A 27,808-nucleotide genomic window follows, 5' to 3' on the forward strand; every position below is an offset into this window, starting at 1 on the left:
GGATTTTGAAAGGGTTTGAAACATGAAGTGGGTCCTTTGGTCTTTGAGATTCTTTCAATGCCAACTGATTTTCCGGGGGGAGCCTCAGTGTATCCTTTTGTTTTTTAAAGAAAGCAACAAAAGTGAAAGGAACAGGAGTGGATTTTCCACTGATCCTGTCTGCTCTTATCGAAATCCGTAAGGATATATGTTCTTGGGAGATGTAGACCGCTCATTAGACAATACCAAGACTGAATCTTGAGGTCTGTTTGAAGAGGAGGAAAAGGGCTGCCAAGTTGCTCAGGCATAGTCAGTGATCTCTCTGGATTAAATATAGAATTCACAGGGAGGAAATACGCTCATTTCATGAGATGGTCGATTTGGAAGCAGGAAGAGGTCTCTGAGTTCCTATTCCTTTAATGCTTTCTCTTTCAACTTTTTTTCCCCTCGAGTATTGTTTTATACTAGTCTGAATGAAAAACGTCCCTCAGCTCCAGAGAAATACTCGCCCCAGATATGAACCTTGCAGTTTAAAACTACCTCTAGCTTTTTATAGCTTTTATTTTTTAATTAAAAAAAAATTCTAAAAAAGAAAACCCCAGACAACAAGCAGGTAATTCTTCAAAGCCAAAACTGACAAACTCATTACTGAGCCTATTAAGAGGCGGGAAAATACCTTTTTGTGAGGAAGCACAATTCTTTTAGGCTGTGTTGGACTCAATTTGGTTTTGCCACTAGCCATTTCAGCACTCTCTTATGTTTCTCCAAGGAACAAATCTGAAATTATGAACGGTCTAGCGATACGGGGCAACATGCCTTCTGGGAGGCTCTAGTCCTCCCCAGATTCCCATGGGCTTTGCTAGATAGCTTGTGAAATTGGAGGATATTACATAGGTGACTTAGTTATAAGTTCTACCTTACTTTGCTGTAAGGATCTACTCAGTCACTAGTGTGTGGTGAGCACGGATAGATGGCCCCAAAATCTATAAAGGTAAGAAATATTTCTTCTCAGTAATAACTCCAGAACAGATAATAAAGTTTTGAGACCACCGGAACTGTCTGAGGAAAGAAAGGTGAAGTTCAGCAGCAGCAAAGATGTCAGGATCTGCTCTCACCATAGCTTTGTTTCTGTTTGCCGGTTGGTTTTTAGGAGGGACACGCTCGGCTTGGTAGCTGGGTCCTTTGGAAAGGCAGTTTTGCCGAAGAAAGGCAGAATGAAGGAAGAGCATGTAGCAAATTGTAATCTTGCAAGAAAAGGGTCTAGACTACCTAAAGAGGCTGTGATGTTCAGGAAGCACTTCCATTGTTCTTCTAAGTTTTCAAATGATACTAAGGGATTGTCACGTTATTCTTAATTTAATAAACAGGATAAAGGATTGTCACATTATTCTTAATTTAATGAACAGGAATAGTTTTTCGTGCTACTGCCTGTTGCCTGAAAAAAGGTTTTTAGAAATTAACCTTATCAGGTTAATTTCTAAATTAATTCTTAAACTATTTCTTGACAGGTTAATTTCCCAATAAACTTTGAAGGTACTTCTTAGTCTAATGTGACTTCCCCATAAAATAAGATGCTGTAACTGTAGGTTCATTGGCCTGTATGAGGCCCCTTTGACTTGCACAGTCAAGGATCCTTGCTTGAAAATAATTCAGCAGAATTGTTGTAGAAAGATCTGCAGGTGTCACGAGGTCAGCCAGAGCCCGGATTAATTATTCAGTGCGCTTCTCCCCAGCTTGGTTATGAAGTGTATAAGCATTCTACATCTGAGAAGAAAACACCTTTCTTCCCTTACTCCTTTAAATCTGCTCTCTTTACCAAGGTAATAGCTCTAGCCCTCTGCACTTCTCCAGGAAAAAGCAAAACATTAGAAGAAATAAATCTCTTTTTGGCTAGACATTTTTCTTTGGAAAGAGAGAGAGAAGAGTTAGCCCAGGTCAGAAACCCCTGTTGCTTGCCCAGATCTCCTAACTCGGGTGCTCTCTGTGTCAGATGTAGCTTGTGAGCAAAGTCCATACCTCCACTGGGCAGTCGGACACAACCCCACAGAAGATCGACACCAGAGCAAACGGGACCCAGTGGGGGACGTTCCCACCGCCACCTCCCTGGTACATGGGAGACACACGCAACTTTGTGCCAGATGCCCAACACCCCATCCCCTCCCACAGCTGTGTGAGTTTGGATCAGGTTTGCTATGCCCAGGAGAGAGGTGAACCTCCCCGGATGTGATGAGCAGATAGCACGCCAGAGGGTTTTTAAGAGGAGAGAAGGTTTATGCGTCCAGACAGTGACTGGAACCTCTCGACCCTCGTGTCTCGCGTTAGCTCCTGATTTCGAGCTGTGAGTGTCCAAGGCCACCAGGCTTTAGGAGAAGTAGCTGGACTGTTGGATATACTTAGTCTCTTACGTGCCTGCATTTTAACCCTCATACCTAGAGACCGATAGTGAATTTGACCAGCTGATACATTGACCAAGAATGTACTGTTTAATACAAAATTATAGCAACTGGCCTTCAACCTGTCTTTGGAGAATTAGTGGGTAAATAATGTGATTTAAAGAAATGTCACCCACATTAGGAACTGTGAACTAATTATTGGTTTCTGATATTCTGCTCTTACTTGTTTTGCCTTTTTATCCTGATTGTTTGCATTCCTAGGACTGATTTGCCTTTTTGATGCAATGCCATGTGATCTGCTGATTAATTTTTGTGAGCAATCATAAACTCCGACCTATGGCTGACTCGGTATATTTTTATGCTACGCTCCATAAACATTCATTCATTTCTTATGATTACTGTATGGAAACAGACTTTTACAGGCTAATAAATTTGGATTTGAACTGGATGAAGAGTTTCCTTGTTTCACTTCTTTCCTGGTTTTAAGAAAAAAAGTAAAAATGGAGACGTAAAGAGGCAAATCTTGACTTGATTTAACCAGGTCTCTGTAGCTATCTCCACAGGTGCTATCAGCAGTAAATCTGGAAATACCAATAGCAAAAACTTGCTCTGGAGTTGATTTCATTCACAGTGAGAAAGGCTCCTCGTTTAAAATAAAACAAACTTTCAGGATTGAGGGCTGGGAGAGAGGGGGAAGGGAAATCAGGGTTTTTTCTTTAATTGGTTACTCTGGTGTCTTCTCTCCCGTAGACCTGCTTCCTTAAACACGCTGACACGCACAGAGCAGCTTCCAGCTGAGACCAATTAAGCCGAGCATTTGCCTCCAGTACGGCTCGCTTGCTCGAGCCGGGTGATGCCGGCTGCAGTCTGCACCTCGGTGCGGGGGACGGCCGGAGCACGCGCGGGCAGGCGACCTCTCAGCAGGCAGAGGTCCAGGGCCAGCGCCCTGCCGTGCTCCTGGGGTCTCGTGCTCCCTGACCTGCCACGTGTGGCAAAAGTCCGGTCAGCAATGACTCTGTGCGTGGTGCAGGTATATTCTCCCTTAGATGGCCAGTTCAAACTCAAACAGCTTGGAATTGCTGATAGTTAGTGTGGTAAACAGAAGGAAAATGAATTCTCATGTCAGAGCTGTTCAGGGCGTCTTAATAGATGAGTTAGCTGGCAGTAATTGGTAACCCTTTAAATGGTGTCTTTGAGGAGACCCTTGGGGTGGAATAATGTTTCTGCAGGGAGAGGGAGCAAGGCTAGAAAGAGGTTGGCCTGATGCCTGCACACAACTACATGTAGTCCTCTGATGTAAAGAAGTCAGCATCCTTTCCATGTGTCAGTCTGATGGGTGTCACAAATGTTGCGCTTAAAAATTGTATTTTTCGGACCGTTTGGGCCGCCACTGGAGGCCCAGGGCACACGCAAGATCCTCATCTCGCCGAAGAGCATACAGGAATTTGATAGCAGAAGGAGGGCTGATCTCACCACAAAGATGAAGCACGAGCAGGATTATTAGCTGATGGGTTTTTTTCCCTGTTGTGACCCAGCACATCTTACTCCAATAACATGAGCTAAAATTGCTGCAGCTGAAAGGAGAAGAGAAGCCAGGGAAAACTGCAGCTCACTCAAGCCACGCAGAGGAAAAACTCACTTGCTCACTCTTTCTTTTTTTTTTTTTTCCCCCTTCCTCTCTGTTTCTTTCCTTTTTGCCCCTTCCCTAGAGCAAAGCAGCAGCTTCTGCTGCCGGGTCCCCAGCTGCGTGGTTGGCTTCCCCGGAAGGCGGCGGGGCTCAGTTACGTGGAGGCCTGAGCTCCCGGAGGCTGGAGCACCTGCAAGGTAGGTAGGGTGCTCGGGGTGCGGAGTGGCATCCTGGCAAGCGAGGAGGGTGGGAAGGTGGCAGTGCTCTGGGGCAGCTGCTCTGCTGCCTGCGCCAGCAGTTTCCATGGGAAAATGGTGGGCAATGTTGGCCTGAAGCAGCTGGTGCTGAACTTTCCAGGTCTTCAGTGTGGCAGGGGCAGGAATGCTGTGCAGATTGCAATGGTAGCAGTGAATACGTCAGCTCCTTCTGTCCTAAAATGCTGGTGCTGACCAAATCTAGGGGCATTCCTAAGGGGCAGAGAGTGAGACGTGTGTTGATCCATCACTAGCAGCTCCCAAACTTTCCCATGCCAGAGTTGATAGTTCTGCAAAACAGATTAAAATAAGGCAGGCCCTAGCTAGTTTTTTCCCTAATTATTTTGTTGGAAACAGCTGAGTTGGTTTTGCTTGGACTTTGAAAGCACACCAAGCTCAAGGCAGACACCTCACCTGGAAGCTTTCAGCCCGCAGAATTAAAGGTCTGAATAAAGCTACAAACTGCTGAAGATGGGACCACAAAGTGGTCCTCCACACACTGCTGAAGTGTAAGAGGCACTTTAAGTGATGTGAACTGCAGGTGTTGCCACCGGCTTTGCTGGGAATAAAGGAGGGAGCAAGAAGAATGTTAATTCTGCCGCGCTGTGTGGGGAGACCCAGGCAGGTTCTCCGCCAGCAAGCCTGGAGGCAGCCGAGGTGGGTTACCGCTTTTTGGGTAGACACCCCCTTACCATAAAGCACCGCTTGTAGGATGGAAAGCATGGCCGCTTGGCAAGCCAAGTGGGCGGCTGTGGCTCCTGGTGCAGCAGCAGCCCTGGCCAAGCAGCTCCTCACGGCTGCTAAATCATGCCCCGGGGAGCAGATGGGTGATGTGGTCACCTGGCACATGAGCCACATGGGCTTTCACCACCATTTCTGCCTCTGGCTTGTCTGAAAAGAGCCACCAGCCCAGCTCTTCACCTTCCTGCCCTGGAGTGCTATGCACAGAGGTAGGTTATATCCAGAGTGGTTGTTGAAAGAAACCTCCTGGGGGTGATGGCGATGCCACGGCAGAGCTGTGCCGGGTCATGCCGCAGCCCCCTCCCCGCCGCTCGGGCATGCGCCGCCACCGCGTTTTGATGCGATGCTCCGCGCTGCTGTTCTGACACATTGCTGCTCCCACCGCAGTCTCTGCATTTCTTTTCTGCTTTGTGTTAAAACAAGGAAGGTGTTTAAATATTTATTACCGCTAGAAACTCCAGAAGCTAAGTTTCGTTTGTATAAGCGACTGGGTTGTTTTGGTTTTTTTTCCAATTGTCAGTAATAATTCATTAATTATTATTTTAAAGTTGTTGTTCTCCCTGCGATGTGTCACCTTCCCACTGACTCGGCGGCAACTGGCACGAGATGTGGGATGTACGGTGCAGTGGTTCTTGCTCCTGTGGGTTGTCACTGTGTCTTCAAATAGCTTCCTCCTAAACAAAGCAGGCGTTGGAGTCCCAGATGTGTTGTACCAAAGGGAGATTTATTTTTTTTTTCTTGCTCTTCCCTCAAGATATCTTTTTGTGTCTGAATGCCTTCTGCTGCCATTACCACACCTGCAGAATCGAGGTCTGCTCCCGCTCCTCTGCAGACTCAGGAGGCAAAGCTTGTGTGGCTTTCGGCACGCAGGGATGCTCCGTTTGGCTGCAGCACTGCTGGGTTGCTGCCGGACAACAGTTTCTGCTCATCCTGGTGGGTGCACTGAGCTGGGCCAAGCCTCAGTGGTCTTTAATGCAAGCTCTAAGCATGGAAGCAGCGTGGCCTGGAATACAGACACATGCAAAAGCAATCTTGGCAGCCATGGCAGGCTGGCATTTTTCTTAGATTACTCTAAATGCAGAGTGTTGCTTGCTTTTCTCTGTTTCTGCCTGCAGACAAGGGAGGAGGTGGCTGGGGAGCAGCAGGTTGTACCCACGGGAAATGAGATTGGAAAAATTTTGCTGGCAAATGCTCCTTTTTTGGTTGTGTTTTGTTTGGATTTTTTTAGTCCAGAATATGAAGTTTGTATCTTGAACACCCTTTTTCCAATGCCCTTCCCTCAAACGCTGTCGTCACCACTTGTGCTTTTGCCAGTGTCACTGGAGATGACTGTCCCAGGGATCAAAGCCGCTCCCCAGCTGACCCTACTGGGGACATGTCTGTGCCTCATGCCACCACTGCCATATTCCCATAGACTGTGGCTGAGCTGAGTACAAGAGCCACTAACGGCCATGAAACCTTGGTGGCAGGCTGCTCAAGGCCGTGCCCTAACTGGACTGTCCGAAACCTCTGCTGGGAGCTGAGGAGGAGGCAGGGAAAGAACCGCTGGGGTCGGTGAACCGCTCCTGCCTGTGGTAACTGCAGGAGCTGAGCACCTCTGGTGAAGCCCATGGGGCTGAGGAGAGAAACTGCTTCCCTGACCTGAAACGTGCCGATGAGGACTGCCTTATGGGGTCACCAAACATGGCTGGGTCAGCTCCTGTCTTTCTTGGGAAGGGCAGCAGCTGCCAAGCCGGGAGGTACAGAGCTTTCCCGGTCTGTACGGATGAGGCATCTCTGCTCCTGGAGCTCGGGGCCAGGGACATCTCTGGACAGAAGAGCAGGGGCACGAGCTGATGCACACGCTTACAGGTACTTCTGGAGCCGCTACTGTGCCCACGTCCCAGCCAGCCTGAGCACACCAGGCACAGCCCAAAGATCTTCTCTGCTGCTGAACCCATTGGTGACACCGTGCCCCGGAGCATTTACATTTATCGTGGCATGAGACTGTTAACAGGCAGTGGTGGGCTGGAGGTTAGGTTTATTATTCTGACCCTACTTTTTACTTCTGGAAAGATGCACTGTGCAGTCTTCCTCTTCCTCTTCCTCTTCCTCTTCCTTTCCTCTTCCTCTTCCTCTTCCTCTTCCTCTTCCTCTTCCTCTTCCTCTTCCTCTTCCTCTTCCTCTTCCTCTTCCTCTTCCTCTTCCTCTTCCTCTTCCTCTTCCTCTTCCTCTTCCTCTTCCTCTTCCTCTTCCTCTTCCTCTTCCTCTTCCTCTTCCTCTTCCTCTTCCTCTTCCTCTTCCTCTTCCTCTTCCTCTTCCTCTTCCTCTTCCTCTTCCTCTTCCTCTTCCTCTTCCTCCTGAATGGCCCCATTACCCTCATTTCCTTATGGGGAGAAAAAGCAGGAAGACCAAGAAAAAGTTAAGCCCTGGTTAGTGCAGCTGAACAATCCCATCAGGTCTGGCCTCTCTCTCCTCGGAAACCCATGCACCAATATTGCAGCAGGGCAGGGAGCTCCCCCCCTCCCAGGGATTTTATTTCTGCTGGTGCCACCAGCTCGCTGCTGGAGCGGCTGGGACTGCACCGGAGCGAACGGAAGCATTGCAGGGGCTGTGCTCATCGGTTGTTTGGGGAGGTGGGGGGAATGTAAAATTCTGCCCCCTCTGCACAGGACAGAGCTTCGCCTTTGCTGCAGTAGCAGCTCGTGGGAGATGCTTTCTGGGAGGCAGGGCGAGCTGCAGGAGCTGGGGTGAGCTGCCAGGGCTCTGCGGGATTCGCCGCCGGGATAATAGACGACTGGGGTTCAGCCTGAATGGCCGGCTCGCCTTGTGTGGTCGCAGGAGAAGGGCTGAGAGGAATTGCTTTGCCTCTCCAGAGGCCCGGGAGCCAGAGGGGGAGCCCAGCCCCAGCCCAGCGGTGCCCACGGTTTCTGCCACCCTTCACGGGTGGGCTCTGCCCCACGGGAGAGCTGGTCCCAGGAGGTTTTCGATGGGGAGCCCAGCTTTGGGGTGGGATCACAAATGCTGCCGGGGTGTCCAGCTGAGCTGTGGTAGTGAAGGAGAGCTGCTGGGGAGGGTGCTTTAGCCAGAGAAAGAGGGCTGAAATGCTGCTGAAAACATGTGCCCCCACAAATAACGCACAGCAGCTTCAGTGGGTAGCCGGATACTAAAAATCTCATCGCCTGCCGTACCAGGAAGCGTGCTGCCGACCTGTCCCCAGCCCTTCATCAGAGGAGGGGAAATAAGAGAGGAAAGCAGCTTGACAAGCGCTGCCTGGGCGTGTGTGGAGGAGGTGAATGAGGTCCTGGGGCACACAGCTGTGCCCCTGCGGGTGTACCGGGCTCCTGGCCCTGCCCGCAGCCCCACCTGGGCTCTCCTGCCTTGTTGCAGCCACCCCAGCACAGCACCTGCCTCTCCCTGGCCCCTCGAGAGGTGAAGTTGCTCCTTGTAGCCCTTCCCAGTGGCTGAGGAGCCCAGTGGGGCGTAAGGGGTATGGCCATGTCTCCGAGGGAGACCCTGCTGCCGCTGAGGGATTGGCATGGGGGAGCCATGGCGTGATGTAGTGCCCCTCGCTGGCTCTGTCAGGCTCTGTGCTACGTGATGCCGCTCCGGGCTCTCTGTTTCAGGTTCTGGTGATGTTTTTTGCATCATTCCAGCTCTCATGGACACCTAAATCCGGCTGGAGGCCGGTCACCAGTGGGGTTCCCCAGGGCTCAGTGCTGGGTCCAGTTCTGTTTAACATCTTTATCAATGACCTGGATGAGGGGATTGAATGTACCCTCAGTAAATTTGCGGACGACACCAAGCTGGGAGGCTGTGTCGATCTGCTCGAGGGTAGGGAGGCCCTTCAGAGGGATTTGAACAGACTGGATCTTTGGGCTGAGGCCAATGGCATGAGCTTTAATAAGGCCAAGTGCAGAGTCCTTCACTTGGGGTATAAAAGCCCCAAGCATCGCTATAGGCTCGGGGAAGAGTGGCTGGAGAGCTGCCTGGCGGAGAAGGACCTGGGGGTGTTGGTTGACTACCGGCTTGATATGAGCCAGCAGTGTGCCCAGGTGGCCAAAAAGGCCAATGGGATACTGGCGTGTATCAAGAACAGTCTGACCAGCAGGAGCAGGGAAGTGATCCTGCCCCTGTACTCGGCACTGGTGAGGCCACACCTGGAATATTGTGTCCAGTTTTGGGCCCCTCGCTTTAAGAGAGATATTGAGCTCCTGGAGCGAGTCCAAAGAAGGGCAACTAAACTGGTCAAGGGGCTGGAAAATAAAACTTATGAGGAGCGGCTGAGGGAGTTGGGGCTGTTTAGCCTGGAGAAGAGGAGGCTGAGGGGAGACCTGATTACAGCCTATAAATACTTGAGAAAAGATGGTGGGGAGGTGGGGGAAGGGCTCTTTACATTAGTGATGGGTGATAGGACAAGAGGAAATGGGCATAAGCTTAGTCAGGGGAGATTCAGGTTGGATGTTAGGAAGTATTTCTTCTCTGAAAGGGTTGTCAGCCACTGGAATAGGCTGCCCAGGGAGGTGGTTGAGTCCCCATCCCTGGATGTGTTTAAGAATAGGATGGATGATCTACTTGAGGATATGGTTTAATGGGGATTAGGGATGGTTGGACTTGATGATCTACAAGGTCTTTTCCAACCTAGAAATCTATGAATCTATGAATCTATCGCAGCCAGCTCCTGAGCCCATTTTTATTTGGAGTCTTACTTTGACCCATAGAGATGTGTGCAACACCTGGGTCAGACACCAGAGGAGGAACGTGGGGAGCTGCAGTGGTGTCCAAGCAGTGTGGTGGGGCCTCCCTGGGGCAGACTGGACAAGAGGACCTCCACCTCCACCGGGCAGCGGCAGGCCCTTTCTCCAGAGCATGCGAGCAAAGCCCAAAGCTGTGCAGCAAGAAGCGGGGGCAGCTCCCGGGTCGTGGCTGCCTCCCACGTCAGTGCCTCTTCTGCACCATTGGGCTCTAAAACACTGTGGGCTTGACCTCCAGCTTCATTGCCCATATATCAATCCAAAAAAGTATTACTGTCTTTGCATGGGTGGGTATCGCAGACCAGGACCCCTCTCCCACTTCCTTCCCAGGTCCCTGGGGCACCAGCCGCTCCCAGTGTGGAACCACCAACCTGTGCTGAGCAGCACAGAGAGAGAGCACGAGTGAGCTGATCCGTACCAGCGTGCCTTCCCTTACAGCCACCAACTGGTTTCCAGGAAGTGGATTTAACCATGTTTCTCTTAACAAGGTGGCTGGATAATGCCCACCTTCGCAAAGGTCACGCTTACTGGAAAAGTGATTTTTTTTCTGCTCAGGTGCCGATGGTATCTATGTTGCACATGCTTATTTCAGGGAGGACCTGCAGTCTGGCCTTACTCCTGGTTCTGCCTTCATCCAGGAGTGTCTCGAAGTCAACTGTGTTTCAGATGCTGGCAGCAACTGGGGTAGGAGTAATTTGCCAGGTTGGGGTGTCGCTCAGCAAGGAGCAGTGGGTGAGAGCCGTGATCGAAAGGGACGTTTATTTGCCTTTAGGATGGAAGGGACTTGACACCTCTTGTCAAATCCCATCTTTGCAAATTGGGGCTGTGAGGCAATGAGACAGAGGTCATGGCAAAAGGCCAGGCAAAGCGGTGCTCTGCCTAGGTGGGTGTTTGCCCGGGTGCTGTGATGGCATGAACGTGGTGTGTGGTAGCGGCTGGCCTGAGGGGCAGCTGCTTCACCTTCCGTAGGCTGCTCCCCTTGACAGCTCAAGTGGTTTTGCCAGTAGTGGCTTACACACTGTTTCAACATGTGCACGTTTTGTTTTATGCCATGGTGATATTTTACACCACAAGAGTTACTTGGAAGGCCAAGGGATGCTTGAAGTGTTGCTTTTGGGTTTGATGGTGCCCCACGTGGGTTTTGGCTGCTTTGGAGGTCCCTTTGAGAACTGTAGGTGTGCATCCTCTGTGAAATATAGGTACGAGTATGAATTTAAAAAATTGATTTAAACATCTCTGTTTAAATACGCACGCGGGTCAGTTTGAGTAGTTGAGATCTGGTGGTCAACATGGACTGAAGCAATGCGAACTAAAAGTGACCACCAGCTGCGGACCATAAGGGACTCCCACGACCTGCTGTGCTGCCATAAACATGGAGTTAAAGACAGCAGACTAAACGGATCAGAAAAACACAGGTGAGGCACTTCCATCCTGGGGAGGTGAATAGTGCCGGGCTGCAGCCCAGTGCCTGCCCCATCCAGGGGGTCAGGGTTGAGTCCTGGGTCTCATTCCCACTTCTCCCACCACCAGCGACACCTTGGCCACCCCACGATGCTTTGGCGCTTGCGTAAGCCCTTCCCCTGCCCTTTCCATCTCTGGCCCTGCCTGTGCTGCCGAAAGCTGCTCTTTTTCAGCATTCCTGGAAAAACCAAGCCTGCAGTTTACAAAGACCCACTCAGCTCCTCTTTTCCCATCAGTAAACGCATATAACCAGCACTTCGCACCATTACACCTCCTTAGAGATGCAGAAAACACATAGGCTGTTTGTTTTCACGTATACCTACCTAATTGATGGGTTGAGAAAGGGGAGGCGGGAAGGGAACTTCAGCCCTATTAAACTGTTGGGAATTGCGTGCCTTAGATTAGAAGTGTTTGTATTATAAATACTGCGAGGAGCTGGGGCGGCGAGCGAGCTGGCTCTCGCCACCCAGGATAAAACTGCTGGCAGTGGTGGAGCCCTTTATAAACATTTGCAGTTTTCCGGATGCAGGGGATAACTAATCCGAACTACACGCCTGGAATTTGGCTCCCATGGCAGGCCAGGACCTCAGGCAGCAGGGCTGGGAGATGCACACATCCCTGCCTTGCCTGCCCAGTCCTGTTTTCCAGAGGAGCTGCTGGCAAGCCGCTCCCTGCGTGTAAATACCTGCAATCTTTGCAGGTGGATTTTAAAATCTAGAATCGAGCTTTGCTGCGCTGATCTATTTATATACAGCACGCGAGGCAGAAGTATATTCAGGTGAAATTTTCTAGGGACCAGTGAGATTTGTGGCTTTATATTTATAGATGAGTATAAGGAAAACAAAAACAAAAACACAAGCAACCCAAAACCACCCAGAGTTTTTTCATCTTTTTTTTTTTTTTCCACTTTATGGCTGCACACACACTAATGCTTAACCAGAAGGCGGGCAGCTGAAGCAGACCCAAACAAGTGGCTGAAAAACCATGTTCATATTTCTCAGGTAACACTGATGGGTTTTTGTTTCTGGGAGTGGGGCTGCATCCTGCGGGCTTGTGGCACCTGGGGAGAAAAGGACAGTTATTATGGAAAACAGAACCAAAGAGGTCCCACTCTGTCTTCTCATTGGGGTGAAATTCAGATGGGCAAAACCTGCTTTTGGAGCCTTTTGCTTTTATGCTGTCAGACAGGCCCGATGCTGTGCGAGCGCTCCTAGGTCAGAGATTTCTCCCTAAGCTTCTCCCCAGACCCACATCCTTAACTGAGGGCTGCTCCCCCCCACCCCTTGCTTCCAGCTCAGGGCAGACAAGCAGCTGAGGGCATTGGGAGCATTGTCAGGTGGATTGGGCTGTGCTAAGTGAAGTGTGCAGGGAGGAGAGCAGGGGAGAGAAAAATACCAGGGCCGAGTGCCAGTTCTTCAACCTCTGGTAGGGTGACAACCTCGCAAGGGCGGCGGAGCTAAATGTGGCTAAAACGGATCCTCTGGAGTGGTGACTCTCCACTTGTCATCTCCAGCCCAGAGCTGAACTCAGCCCCGCCGCCTGCAAAGCCGGAGGAGCGTATGCACGGATCAGTGATTACCTTTCCCCTAATAAAAAAGAAAAGAAAAAAAAAAGGAGAGCAAAAGGTCCTTTAGCAAGTTATTGCTTTTATACGCCGCACCTCTGTGCACTGAGCTGAGACAGCTTCCTCTGTGCATTCAACTGAAAACAAAGAGTGAGAAGGAGAATGAAAGAGCAGGATGCAGCCTTCCCTGCAGCCGGCTCTCAAACCTGAGCCTCCCTCCGCTGCCTGCCTGCGTGGGGAGGGGACACGCTGCCCTGGGTGCGGGGGTCTGCAGGGGGGCACCCATCAACCTGCACTCTCCTGCCCACCTTCAGCACAGGAAGGGTAGAGGACGACCTAGTGTAATTATGCAATAAGTGGGGAAAAAAAAAAAAAAAAGCCTCCCTCCACACTAAAAAAACAAACCACTCAGGATTACTCAGGCAATAATTTCAACGTGCACAAACCAGTCTAAAATGGAGAGCGTCGCAGAACCGCGGTCTGGTGTCTCTTAGGTAAAATGGGTGCGTTATCTGCAGTAATATAGCGATCTCGCTCTTTCACCTCCGCCGCTGCGCCGGCACGGAGGCGATTGCACAGACAATGTGTCATCCCTCGCTCCCTCCAGTTTTAATTCCTCTCCCCCTGCTCTGTGAATCTATGCAATTTTCCGTTAATAAAAAAATAAGAAAGGAACTAAGCTCTTCCTGAGAAACCTAGACATTAGCATACTCGCCCCAATACTTTAATCCCCATCAATGTTTATAATCGAGCCGCACACAAGGTTATGCACAGCGCCGACTGATTTATGAATATATATATATATTTGTTTTAATTGAAACGGCAACATTTAGGTTCCACCTTAACAGTGCACCTTAAAAGATTATCTCGGTTATTTCACAGGCACCGAGCCGGCACTAATAGTCCAAGGCAGATATTGAAAAGCAGCACAGGGCCAGGCAGATCTATTAGAAATTCCCATCCACGCGCCTCATACATATTGATTTCTGACACCAAGCAGCAGTGAAAGCCCCCGTGGGAATAATATATTTAGCAGGGTTCGCTGCGAGGAGGTCACAGAGTGCATACAGATTAGCTACAGAGGACCAAGGCACTAGTGTTGGAGCCAAATGCTAGATTTTATATCATTTTAATCTGAACTTTTATAATCCTTTTAGTTCTTCTTTCTCTGGATGGCAGAGGAAAGGCTCCTCCGCATGTATCATGCATCTTTTTTTTTTTTTTTTTCTTTATTCCTCCTATAAATGTGCAAATGCTGTTGTAATGGGGAGGAATGTACCCTTAGCCTAAGCGGGAAGAGGCACAAACAGATTTGGGGTTTATATATAGGTACGTGTGCGAGCGTATATATGCATTATATATATATGTGTGTGGATAATAATGGTCATCGCAGCTGGAGACATCTTTATTTGAAGGTCTCCTTCTGTGGGGGATGTGTGTAAATCTCAGACTGTGGCTTTCACGTGCAGAAATAAAGAACTGCCGTAAGACCTTTTATTTTATTTTTATCCCAGAGCTTAATTGAGCAGAAGTTGCATTTATGCTGTTGAGCCTCGGAAGGCGACAACAGCAACAAAAATACCTAAACAGTTTTAATTACCTTTCTGCGTATGCTGATGGGGAGGAAATGCCTGCTCGTTAATGCGGGGTGGGGGGGTGGCTTGGCTGGCTGAGCCCGCGGTGCCGGGTGGGGTTGGGGGGCGCTGGAGGGGTGCCAGCAATGCGGAGGGAAAGGTTGGAGTTGACACACTTCGACACGAGAGTGAAATACGCTCCGACAACAAAGAAAACCGGGAGGTTGCAGCTAAACAGACACAAAAGCTCACGGGCGTCTTGCGGGCGAGAGGAACGCACTGACTCCCGGTTGTTTTGGTTTGGTTTGGTTTGGGTTTTTTTGTTTTGTTTTTTTAATTTAGGAGAAGTTCTCCATTCCTCCCCATAGCCGGTCAATATTCCCGTGCCGCTCAAACCCGCCTCAGCGAGGGGCGGATTTTCACTCGTGGCCTCCAATAATTGAACCCAAACCGCTGCCACCTGCGCCGCACTGCTACACGCGGGTCCTCTGTACGTGTCTCCGGCAGGAAAAGTCCCTCCTAAAAGCCGTGCGAGGCACGGAGCCGCTTCTGCCGGGGTCCCCGCTCCCGGCGTGGGGCCGGGAGAGCCACCCACCCCCCGGGAGCCTTGCCCTCCCGCCTCTCCCGGAGAGGGAACCGGGGACAGAGCAGCGGCTCTGGCAGCTGCAGAGCAAGTATGGGCCAGTTCCTGCCTGGGAGGCGAAAACTCATTTGAGGCTTCTTTCCCAATTGGCAAAATGGAAGGGAGGAGCAGCTTTCCCTGCTCCTGTTGCCCCTCGGGCCAGCGAGGTGCTGGACCTTGTGCTAGGCGAGGCTGCCGGCACTGCCTTGGAGGCACGAGTTGTCTTTTATTTTATTCTTTTTAGCTCTTCAGGCGTTGGTTTCCTGCCAGAACTGCCCCCCTGTACCTCAGACGGTGGAGCGGCGGCCGGGGCGTCCATGCGGGAGGAAACCTGTAAGGCTGGAAGAGGTGCTGGGTGCCCCCCACCCCGGCGCAGGGAGACCGGGGGCATCCTTGCGGGATGCTGCCGGCAGTGCGAAGGGTGCCCAGCTCCCCTCTGCCGTCGACTGCCTCCCCCGCAACACCTCGGGAGGCTGGGCCAGCACCCACCTTTCCCTCCCCGGTTTGCCCCCACCTGCGGAGCGGGGGGAGCCTTCCCCATCCCAGGGTGGTGCTGGACCCCGGGGCAGGGCAGGGGCCACAGCGCTGTGAGTTTTATGTGTTTATCAGAGGCGGGAAGGGACCCCTGGGCGGTGAGATGGGAGTCCCCTGGCAGCCCCGGGCCAGGAGCAGGGGGCAGCGCTGGGGAGGGGGGGTAAGCCCCTGAGACCCACTCTTTAAAATAAAATAAAATAAAATACAGCGTGCGAGGGCAATACCTTCGGGTAGGCGGGCAGCCCCGGTCCCTCACCCCCTCCCCGGGCAGTGAGCCCCAGCTGTGCCCTTGCCCCAACAACCAATATTCCCTGTGCCTTTATGGAAGAAATGGGCTTGTCTTCTGCTGGATGAGATGGGCTAAATCAGCAGCTCAGGGGAAAAGGAGGAGTTTCCTCCTTCCCAGCCCACCATCCTGGGGCTGGGCCTTGTGGAGCAGCGAGGTGACCCCTGGTACTGGCAACCCTGGCCCCTGTGCCCCCAAGCTCCTGGTTGCCTGTGGAGTACCATGGGGACCGCCTGGCAGCGAGCCAGGTGGCGGCAGGTGGGCAGGGGTGCCTGGGTCCCAGCCACCCACCTGCATGACACCAAGGTGTGAGGCCTGCAACGGCACAGCTGGGGTGTCCCCGGGGTGTCCCAGACAAGGAGCGAGGTGTTTGGTGCTGTGCAAAGGGCCGGCACATGGGTTTGATGCAGGGTCAGGTACCACTTTTCCCGTTTGTGCGCTGTCCTCATGTACACTGAGTGCTGCCTGCATCGTCATGCCCAACCATTTGGTTGCAACTCTGGTGTGAATGGCTGGAGCTGGCTGGGGGTGGCTGGGGATCCTCACCAGGAGAAGCACAAAGAGCAGCTCTGTCCTTCCCATACCAAAACTGAATTTATATCCACTTCAGTCCTTCATGTGCGTCCTGAAGCTGTTTGGAAGGCATTTCTGCTTTGAATAGCAAGCTGCAGTAAAGTCATATGTACCCTTCACAGTTGACTAGTTGAATGTAGGATTTATTTCCAAGAGTGGATCTTCTGCTCCATTCTTGATACTTAAAAAGTCCCAAACCAGATCAACATAGGACAAGTGATGCTCATCACCTCTTTGCTGCCCATCTGTATGGCATTCCCTCCTGGCTGTGGGAGATGCAACGACATCCTTGGAGCTGCAGCCTAGGCTGGTGAGCAACATCTGGTGACCCCAACGTGATACCCTCAAGAGAGACCCTGAAGACCTCGACCCTGACTCCCTCACCGGAGCCAGAGCCAAAAGATCCAGAGCCGGAGCGAGAAGTCCTTCAATAAAGAAGGTAAAGCTGCTACCCTGAAAGAGGGAAGCATGCTGGAGTTGGAATGAATGAACTGGGTCTCTGCTCACTGTAAAGCCTTCCTGAAAACCAAAAAACTGTAAAACAAAAAGGGGGAATTATGGCTATCACCCAGCTGGCTTGAATCAGTAATTACCTAATTAAGGTTTAGGCCCTGCCTACAAAAGGCGGGCCGTTTCCTCCTGGCTGTGGGAGATGCAATGACATCTTTGGAGCTGCAGCCTAGGCTGGTGAGCAACATCTGGTGACCCTGATGTGATCCTCATGAGAGACCCTGAAGACCTTGACCCTGACTCCAGAGCCAAAAGAGCCAGAGCTGGAGTGAGAAGTCCTTTGATAAAGAAGGTAAAGCTGCTACCCTGAAAGAGGGGAGTGTGCTGGAGTTGGAGTGAATGAACTGGGTCTCTCTGCTCACTATAAAGCCTTCCTGAAAACCAAAAAACTGTAAAACAAAAAGGGGGAATTATGGCATTCCCTCCTGGCTGCAGGAGATGCAATGACATCCTTGGAGCCGCAGCCTAGACTGGTGAGCAATACATCTGTACTCTCTATGGACACCTGGTTGCAAGCTGTTTGGCAATGGGTGCTCCTGATCCCATGGGTGCTACATGACAGCCACTGAGGGCTCCTTACAGACTTACTTTACTGTTCGTCTTGTCTTTGGATGCCTTGTGAGAGCAAAGATGCTTCTTCCTAGGTTTCTGCAGTGAGGAGAAAGATTCATAAGCTATGAGGAAAGTGCAAACCAGCCATGCCATGTCACTAGAGAGAACAGGGCTCTTCTTTCCTTGTGCTTCAAAAGTGCAATACTTATGAGCACCTCAGCATCATGCTTTTGTCTTTTTCCCTGCTGAACCTTCCCAGACATCTGCCTTGGTGGCTTCCCTAAGGACTGCTGGCTAGCACCCATCTCTGTTAGCACAAGCACCCATTTCTGTGGGTAGCTGTGCCAAATTTGGCTTTCATCAGTGATAAGAAACTGCAGTGGCACACATCTCAGCTGGCAGAGGTGCACTCCTTTGAAAAACCCCTTTGCAACACATCTGTGCTTTCCAGGGGCACCCAGTTGCAAGCTCCGTGGCAATGGTTGCTCCCAGTCCCAAGGGTGCTGCGCTGCAGTTAATGCACCTGCCTGTCCTAATGGTGAGCTTTACAAAACTGGCACCAAAGGTCAGGTTCGTACAAGACCAAGAAGGTGTCCTTTGAATTCTCAGGTTATAAACCCAGAGCTGCTTTCCCAAAGCTCTGAAGAAATCTGTCACATCGGTTTTGTTCTGGGATCCCCAAACCTGGGCTTGAGTCGATGCCAAAGCTTGTTAGGGGCTACGGGGTGCACCTTCCCACCTGCGCCCTTCATGGGCTGCTGGAGTTGGCCACTTGCAGTTACCACCAGTACGTCCACCACCTTCTTGTGAGAGCTTTGGGGACAATAACAACTGCTTTTCTGTGGCTCTACTAAAAAATGTAAGAGCTGCATAACAAGTGTAATCTGAATGCTCCGTCTGGCTTTGGGTTTGAGGAAAGGGATAAAAATTGGTGCCAGCTGAGGAATATCAATGGGAGTTTCCACAAGAAATATAGATGCTCCTTGTGGATTATGGGAACCTTAGGTCTCCTTGTGCAGGTCCAGCAGTCATGGAGGAGGCTGGCGAGACAATTTATGGTTTTATTGACCAGCTGCTTGTCTCTGTTTTTGAGCAGTCCCAGTCAGCCCCATACCCTCTCTCCAGAAGGTAAATAAGCCTCTGGCAGGAAGAGATGCATGTAAGCTTAATTGGGTCAGGATGGCTTTGGTTTCTTGCCTCTTTTGTACTCCTGGCAGCATGAGCAGATCTTCACCATGACGGACAAACTGGTTTTCCATCTTTTGCTGCTGCTACTTAGTTTGTGATGCAAAAAAGATTCTAGTATTTCCATTGCAGATTTAAGAAGTTAAAAGCCCAGAGTGCCACTGTCGAAGTGCACTAGCCATGCGGCCTCTCGAGCTGGTGAAAGCAAAAGGCTGCCCAAGCCTTCAGAAAAAAGCCAACGGCAAATGCCATAAGATTGGAGTTCTTTCGAAATCAATGTGACTTGTGATGTTGCCCTATGTATGTGCAACATCTGTGCCACGGTAAGAGGAGGTATCTGTCCAGCTAATCAGACAAAAAGAGGGTTGACTATCAGTTTATTAATGATATTGTAGATGGTCCATTGCTGCTCCTGCCTCAACAAAACCCACTTCTGAACAATGCCAATGCATTTATTCATGCTTCTCATGGCCAACCCCAATTACTGCAACTGCATCTGAACTGCTAGGCCTGCCCTAGGAGACTTAAAATGTGGTCACCATCCAGTCTTCATGTGTCTTCCAAACCTCATGTCTGCTCCGTGGTATTATGCTTCTTAAAGGCTGAGCTATGATGGGAGCAACAAACCTGCTTGGTTAGAATCCCTTTGCCATTGGATCTTACATGATGCTTTGTATTTTAATTAAGAATAATTTCTTTAAATTGTGACACTAGCAAAGAGGTCTCTTCATCAGATTCAACCTCCCGTACCATAAAACTCAGCATTTCTTACGAGTTGTGCTTGGTTGAGCCAAGTGTTGGTATTTTCCAGAAGAGTTTGGTGGGAACTGTCTGTGTCCGGCCCAGTCCTTTGACATTTGGAAAATATTAGACCCATGTTACATCTGCACTGCTGGTGAGGTTATTCAATTGAGCAGCTGCCTGGAGCCAAGTCCCACATGCAAAATTTATTCTTTTTCTGAGCTGGAACTCAGAGCTTGCGCACAATGCAGGTGTTGCCAAGGACCTCACTTGTCAAATGAAATATTTACAAATGCTTAATTATCTTTGTCAAGATAAAAGCTTGGATTTTATCCTCTGTTGTTTACTACTGGATACTTTAAATCAAATTACAGCTGAAACAAACATATTCATTGACCTTAAAAAAAATAGCGCAAAGGACGCCTGACTCAAAAGTGTTTAGGAACGGAGGCCTTTACAGCAACTGCAGCTTCATCCATATCAATAAGGTCACCGCATGGAAAACCACATTTTAGGTGTGTCTATCACCTCAAACACCTGGACGCACTTTTTGGTTTACCCAGGACTCCAGCCCAGCACCAGTTTGTCCAGTCGTCACTCAAACAAGATTGCTACTGAGAACTTGGGACCTGATCTCCCTCAGATTTTGATTTTTTTTCGTTTTTTCATTTTTGAAGATCTCCATCTAAGTGGCAAACAGGCCCAGCGTACAGCGGTGAGGTCATTGCTGGCCCTTGGCCAGTCTCTTCTACACAAGTGCCCCATTTCCTTCTGCGTCTGGAGGAAACGGTTTCACTCATTCCTAAGTTGTGGTTGTCAACCTTCACGCTTTATCCTCCTGCCTTGGTGCTCCCCTAGGGCACTATTTGTTGCTCCTTAGTGAGAACTGTGCAAAGCCTTGTTTCATCTGAAAGCTTTCTGCCTCTCCCATGGCACAAGCCCTGCACGTTATTTCCTTGGCCCACTCTTGAACTGGACGCACACCTGGAGAGGTGCCACAGGGCAGTAAAAGCTGATGGCGGTGTGTATGGTCAGGAAGCTCCTGGTGGTCTAGCTGGGAACGGGTTCTTGTCAGTAATGAGAACATCTGTATTCAGACCCATTATCAGCTGCTGTGTGGGGACTGAAGTCTGTCAAGGCCAAGAGACCATTGAGGTCAAAGTGGGGGCAGGCAGGGTGGTCTGGGGAGCAGATGGGGGCAGCCTGGTCAGTATTTGTGCTTTTGAGGTCACGTTTGCCCGCACAGCTGGCAGGCCAGTACCAGGCATCGGCTTTGGTATGTGCTGATGAGGTCATTTCTGTGGGAGGAGCTGGTAAGTCACCAGAAGACCCAGAACTGGAGTGTGTGGTTCTGAGGTCATTTGTGTCAGCAGCCTTCACGTGACGGGGGCACATGCTTGTGAGATCACTTTTCCTTGGGCAACTGATTGGCCAGCGGCAGACCCAGGACCAGGATACGTGGGTTTGTCAGAAGGTTAGTTGACCTTCTGTCCGAGCAGCTCATAGGACAGCTGATGGCAGGGGACCAAGGTATGAGGTTGTGAGGTCACTTTTTGCCAAGCAACTGGTTGGCCAATGGCAGGCACATTCCTGGTGTATACGGTTGTAATGTTACTCCAAGTAACAGATCTCAAGCCAGAAGCAGGACCATGGCCCTGCCTGGGGTTTGCGCCTGCTGCCTGCAGTTGCCGAGGCCAGTTTCTGGCATTGAGATATGTTCTGATGCCCAGACCAGTTTGGGATGGGTCACTGGCCATCCTCCCTCCCCACGAGGCCTTCTCATTGTGATGGTGGCCAGTGCCTCACTGTGAACCCGGACATGCTAATGACGAAGAGACCTCTCCAAAATTAGTGTCTTTCCATGCTGTTGTGCTTGGTGTGTGTCCACATGCCACAATGCACCTTTTTTCCCCTCTCTTGTTTCCCCCTCCTTCCCCAAAATCTAGGTGAGAACCTAGAGGTCTGCGGGTTGCGCTGAGTGATGGATTGGTTACGGGTTACACTTTCAGAGGTCTCGTCCCAGTGAGGCAGGAATTAATAAATTCTTCTTTGTCTTTTCTGACACAGTGAGAGTTTGATGGCTGCTTCCTTAGATCAGCCCTTGGGTGACTGGTTTTTACTAAGATGGACAAAATTCCTTCAACACTTCTACTGAGGTAGCATTTATTTCCTATCCAGTACTGTAATTAATCTCAGATACAAGTGGCCTGAGCTCTTCTGGCATATAGATATGATCTCTTAAGCACCACATTCCTGAAAAATGCTTTTACTTGTCGGGGACAGTCAATGTTGTCTAACAAAACTGATCTAGTCACAGCTCCCCACAAGTATATTACAGTCTTTGAGGGGCTGCATGTTTTTTTGTGGGGTTTGGGTTGGGTTTTTTTTATTATTATTAATTTTTATAGTGCAGACCTGAATACTGTTTGCATCATTCCCAATTCAACAGAGATCTTTTATTTCTTTAAGAAGTAATTTTCACTCAGGATTTCTCCATCTTGAAGAGGGAGTCCCCAGCAGGTACTCCAAATGGATTTTTGATTTCAAATACTTAGGATAATCTAGAGATGGTCCTCCTTGATGCAGACCATTGTATGAGTCAACACCAATGCAACGGCCTGAGTATCTGCATGTAGCAGGCTGTGGGGCAGATGGGGCTGTGTAGGTCCCTGTTCCTCAGCCCCTGGCTTTGGAAGGGCTGCACCACAGCTGGACTCACATCTGGCTTATGCTTAAAAGTATCTATACACACGCCAGCTTCCTACTGTTTATACAGCTGGGTTTTAACACACCAGGCTTGTTCTGGGCTTTTGTTTCATCATGTGGTAAAAAACTGAGGCTTGTTGGTATTTCTTTTGGCATGCTACCTCGCGGGCCAGGATATCTGAAAATGAGCAGCATTGGTACTGGAGGAATACTCTGCCCATATGGGCATCTCACCCCTTCTGGTTTCAAAGTACCAGCTTGTTTTATACTCATATATTTGTATTTGTTACAGATTTATACATTTATATACATCCATACAGTTATATACATCCATATATATATATACATGTTTTCTTGGGCAGCTCTAAGAGAGGAAAAGGAAACGCAGATATGCACATCGTCTTGTCTCTATCGACTACGACTCTACCCTGTGTATAGTTTCAGCTCAGATTTGGGAAAATAATGGATTATGGTGAAAGTTAACAGCTGAAGTGTTGACCCCTGCTTCTGCTGGAAAGGGAACACAGTACAATGCAACCTGTCCAAGGTGGCCTTGGGCATGCTGGAAAGAGGTGTTTGAGACAGCAAGTAAGGAAAATGAGTGGGCTTTATCAACAGGAAGTACTTTGTTTGAAATGTGAAGCTGGAAGTTGGGTTAGGAAAGTGAAAGCATAATTGGTTCATAATTCGTAGGAAGAAAAAGAACAGTGATAGACATCAATAAACGGAAAGATTTGGTAGATGAAACCCTATGAGAAGTAGGGCTGAGGGAAAATAAAGTTCGGGTAAGTTAGCATCTCCTTTGAAGAAATGATCATGAAATCCAAGTACAAGCTCTTTCACTAAGAGGGGATGGATGGGAAATGTCATACCAGACCAAGTAAACATAAAGTGGAAGCATCCAGAGAGTGAAAAGTCGATCATAACGCATACAGTAGTCAGTGAGTAGAAAAGAAATACTGTGGAGCTGCAGGGGCAAAATGAGAAGGTCCAAGGAGTAAAATGAGATACAACCTGCAAATGACATAAAGAAAAAAAATATATTCCACAGATATTTTAGCTACTTCTCATGATGACCAGGAAAGGGTGACCCACTGGTAAATGAGCGACTGGAAAGCCAGCAATAGGTGATGTCAAGAAGACAAAAGCACTCCATATCTTTGGGGTTTTTTTTTTGCTTCAGCCTCACCCATGTCACCACCAATGAACATTTTTTAGGTTGACAGTGTTCATCTCAGCAACCAGGAGGTTGAATTTAGGGTGGAAGAAGAAGACAGCAGGGTATTTTCTGCTAGACTGAATTGGAGGAAGTGCACAGAAACAGTCATTTAGCTGTTGGCAATTTTTTTTGAGAACTGGTGGTGACTAAGGGAGGTTTCCAAAGGCAGGGAGAGGATAACCAGAGTGCCCATCTATAAAAACAAGGCAAACTAAGGGGGCCAAGGATCTGTAGACCAGTCAGTCTACTTAGCGCATGGAGAAATGCTGGAAGAAATAATCAAGGAAATTATTTATGAGCCTCTAGAATATAGCACGGAGATAAGTAACAGCCAACAGGGATTTGTCAAGAACAAATCATGTCAAACTCATCTTATTTCCTCCTGTGACAGGGCAATAAGCCTTGTGGAGAGGCAATGAATATCATATATCTTTGCTCAGCGAGGCTTCTGATGCCGTCTCATGCCGCACTCCTGAAGATGCCACGGGGACGCGGACTGGGAGAGGGAGAAAGCCGCCCACCATGAGCCGTTACCCGTGGTGTCCCATCCTGTGATGGGAGGCACTGAATGCCTGCTGGTGTTTTCGTGAATCCCTTTGGGATGAACGAGGGAGGGCAGGGTTGTCAAGGGGAGGAGAGGTGGGAAGGCAGGGGTTCAACACGCTCGCGGCAGGTGGTGGGGAGAGCTGGAGAAAGGGCGATGTGGCTCAATAAGGACAAGCACAAAGGACTGGTTTTAGGTAGGAATAAACGGCACACATCCCGGGTGAGGAACCATTAGCGAAATAGCGGATCAACAGGAAAAAAGGATCTGCTGGGATTCAAGGGCATCGCAAGCTGAACACAAAGCACAGCGGTGGAAAAAGCGAATGCCTCACCAGGTGAAGTGAAGAAGGAAATCGCGGCGAGTGAGGCTTTCTGTGCTGCTCAACACTAGCAAGGGCTCAGCTGGCATTGTCTGCCCCAGCTTGAGCGCTGCTGTTCGATAAAAATATGGATTAATTGGGGACAGTTCAGCAGAGAGCACTGAGGGTGATGTGTGGTCCGGGGAGCGTGTCCTGTGTGGGAGGGTGTAAAGAGCAGGGTTTATTTAGGCTGAGGCTGACGCTTCCCAACTGGTGGGTGCAGGAAGGTGGGGGATGAGGCTGTGCTCTCCCTGCTGCAGATAAGACCAGGAGCCATGGCTGCGGGGTGGGAAGGGACCAGGAGGTTGGAAATGAGGGAGATGGGCACTGAAGGTGCAAAGCGCTGGAAGAAAGCCTGTGACCTGGGAGAGTGGTGGGCCGGCCACTGCAGGGAAGTTTGGGCACAGCTGATCCTGCTGGGTGAGCAAATGGGGTGGTCCCCGGAGCTCCTTCCAGCCCTCGTTTCGGGGAGGGGAATTAGGGAGGGGAGTGTTTTCCTAAAGTTTTCCCTTCAGCCTGAGCTTTGTGCCACACGAGGATGCTCTCCCGAAATGAGAGCAGGCGGCTGCTGCCTCGTCAGCGTCCGGGACACTCTTCTGTCGACGTGCCGAAACGAGACCTGCGTTAATCAGCACAACGGGGAGAAAATTAATTATTCTCAGCACCTTCTCAATGGAAACGTTAGAAAGGAGGGCTAAACTGTCCCTGCCACCCCTCTGTAATCCTATGCCACAGCTGCCTGTATTGGCTCTAAGGGGGAACGAGGCGCATTTGCTTTCCCGCTGATACGGCGTTAAGCATGCTCACTTCACAGGCGCGTGCAGATGGAAGTGTAATTGCATGGAAGGTGAATTGATTGCAATTAACCTCGGGACTTGGCCTCGGGCTGGGGTGTCCCACCTTCCTCCCTGGGAAAGTGCCATCAGGGGCATAACACGCGGCTGATGAATACGTATATCATGGCATGAAGCACATACGTTACGGCAGAAAGTACATAAATCATCTAGGAAAACACGTATTATACCGAAATGATCAAATTATAAATGAAGCACATAAATCATGAGATTACACCATTGGATTGTATCGGGGACCATAAATTATATAGTGAAGCCTGAGGTTCACCGAGAGGTTCACGGAATAATGAAATGGGACTCGTATAACTTAAGGAAAATGCCGTTATCTCCATGAAATGCAAACGCAAATATCCAGCCCGACCCGCGTGTATTTTTGCAACATCTTCTATCAGAAAGGCTCACAACAATAGGGCCAGTTAAGCACAATAAGCCCCAAGGAAGCCTCCCCTGCCGAAGCAAACAACGATTACACATTAAAAAGCATGTTCGAAAGATAAGTTTGTAAGAAAGATAAAAAGTCTCCAGCAGGGCTGATAGTTGGACGGCGAAGCTGCTCCGAAGGTTGGTGCCACGCGAGCAAGCTGAAAAAGCTAAGTGTGAAAAGTAGGAAGAGTTATTCTGCGAGCAGCCGCTTGATTTCCTATTGATGGAGAGCGCGGGGTGCTGGGGCTGGTGGGGCACTCGGGATGGTAGCTGGAAATGGGCTCAGCAAGGCGCTGCCTTGTAGCTGCAGCCAGGCAATTAAAAGTTAACATGAAAAAAATTCAAATCAATACTCTTTACAAGTGGAAGCCAATGGAGTTCAGGAGGTAAAATGGGGAAAGGGATGTTTGGTGCGGTCATTTCGTACCTGATCTTCTGCCGCTTTTTGCTTTTGTTGGTCTATTTTCTCTTCCTTGCTCACTCCCAGAAGTAATTTGCTTTTTAATCCCCTTCCCTAGGTCAGATGTTCAAACAAGTACAATTCAGCAGAAGAAAGGTAAGTCCAATAAAATACAGATGACATTTATTTTTTTCAAAATACAGCTTTGTTGTCACTCAAACAAGCACCCAGGAAAGAGGCCGGCTGTCCTTTGGCTGCTGCCGGCATCCTGTGTAACGGGACGAGTCAGGGTATCGTTTTTTTCCCCAGCCGCTCAGCGTGTGAATGATGTTGGTGCTGTAGCATAACGCTGGGATTTACACCTGTTCCCAGCACTGCTGAGCTGGGGTTACGGTCGGTGCGTGTGTACGAGGGGATTCCTTAGTCATAAACAAAGTGTTTGACCCGTTTCATTCCTCGGGGCAAGGGCGAGCTGGAGCCAACTGAATTTATGTACTGGGAACGGCTGGTTTATGGCTGACCCTGGAGGGGCACTGACTCAACCTGTTTCTGGCTGAAGATGCTAATAAGGATGCAGAAGATGTCTCAGGTGGGCAGCAAACGTAACTAAAAAATGTTTCGTAGTAGATAGACATAATTTTTAATTAGCGAATATACCGGGTGCAGCTCCCACTAACATGTAGCAGCAAAATCCATCTTCAACAGCAAAACTGGCTTCAAGTTGGATGCTCAGCCCCTATAAGAGAGAGTTGCCTCCTGATTTATTCTTGACGAGCTTGGGATGGGAACTTGGGTTTGTATCGTGGGAAAATAAATACACTTTCGAGGAAAGAATGGGGTTTGGACTGCTCATCCCTAGAAGGGGGAGGGCTGTGCTCAGCCTCCTAACCAAAATAAGTTGGTTAAAAATAAATAAATGGTTGAGCCTGCTAGGTGTGAGCATAATCATTTTACTATATGATCTATGCGTTTCATTAGTTGAGGTACGCATTTCGCTATAATAAATGTGCTTCGGCAAATGATCTATGCATTTCTTTCTGGAATGTATGTGTTCCACTGGAAAAGGTATGTGTTCATCAGCTATGAGTAATGCTCCTAACGGCACCGCATTATATTGCTCGGCTGGTATCAGCGCAGCATTACACATCCGTTCCCTCATGGCCGCGGAGACGCCAATTTGGCAAGACAGCCCGTATCAGGCCCTGTCACTCCCGCACGGCGATGCCGCGTGGGCCGGAGGGCTCCGGCGCCGAGGGAGATGGCGTGAAGGAGGGGAAGTGGGAGGGCTGGTGTGCAATGCCTGCCTGCCGGGCGTGCATTAGAGGTGCGAAAAGCAGAGGATGCAGCTGGAGATGCAGCGGTGGAGCAGCCGGAGGTTCGTCCGCACACTCTGTCCTCAAGCCCTCGGCGGTCCTTTCCGTTCACCCGGCAAAGCGCAGGGAGATTTCTTTGGCTTCCCAAGCTCACCCAATGTGGTAGCATCCCCCCACGGCTCCAGCGGGCCAGCCCCTGCTGGAGTCTCTGCAGAGGTGTCCCCGACACCGCTCCAAACCTTGAATTTCCTTGGCATCGCCACTGCCTTTTGGAAACAGCCCCTGCCAGCAACTAAAACTACGCGAATAATTGAGAAAAGGTTTCCTAACTGCTTGATAATCAATCCCCTCCCCCAGCGAGGCTCCTCGCCCATTACAGCATTGTTATTCACTGGTAATCACATCGCTTATTACAGCAGAATACATATTAGTCTTGGCCATAGGACTAATGATTTGTATCTGAGCCTTCATTTTAAAATCACTTTTCATCAATACCTTCATTTTTATAGATACAGCTTTATGTAATTCATTACACATATTTCCCTTTACTGACCTATTTTGCTGTACCCTGCATCTATCACTGTAGACGCTATTGTTCTCTTCCAAAAAATCCTGCTTTTTTTACTTTTCTGTTCATTAATATGCTCAGAAGCTGCGGT

Source organism: Tauraco erythrolophus, chromosome 5 (genome assembly GCF_009769465.1).
Source record: "Tauraco erythrolophus isolate bTauEry1 chromosome 5, bTauEry1.pri, whole genome shotgun sequence".
Taxonomy (NCBI): domain Eukaryota; kingdom Metazoa; phylum Chordata; class Aves; order Musophagiformes; family Musophagidae; genus Tauraco; species Tauraco erythrolophus.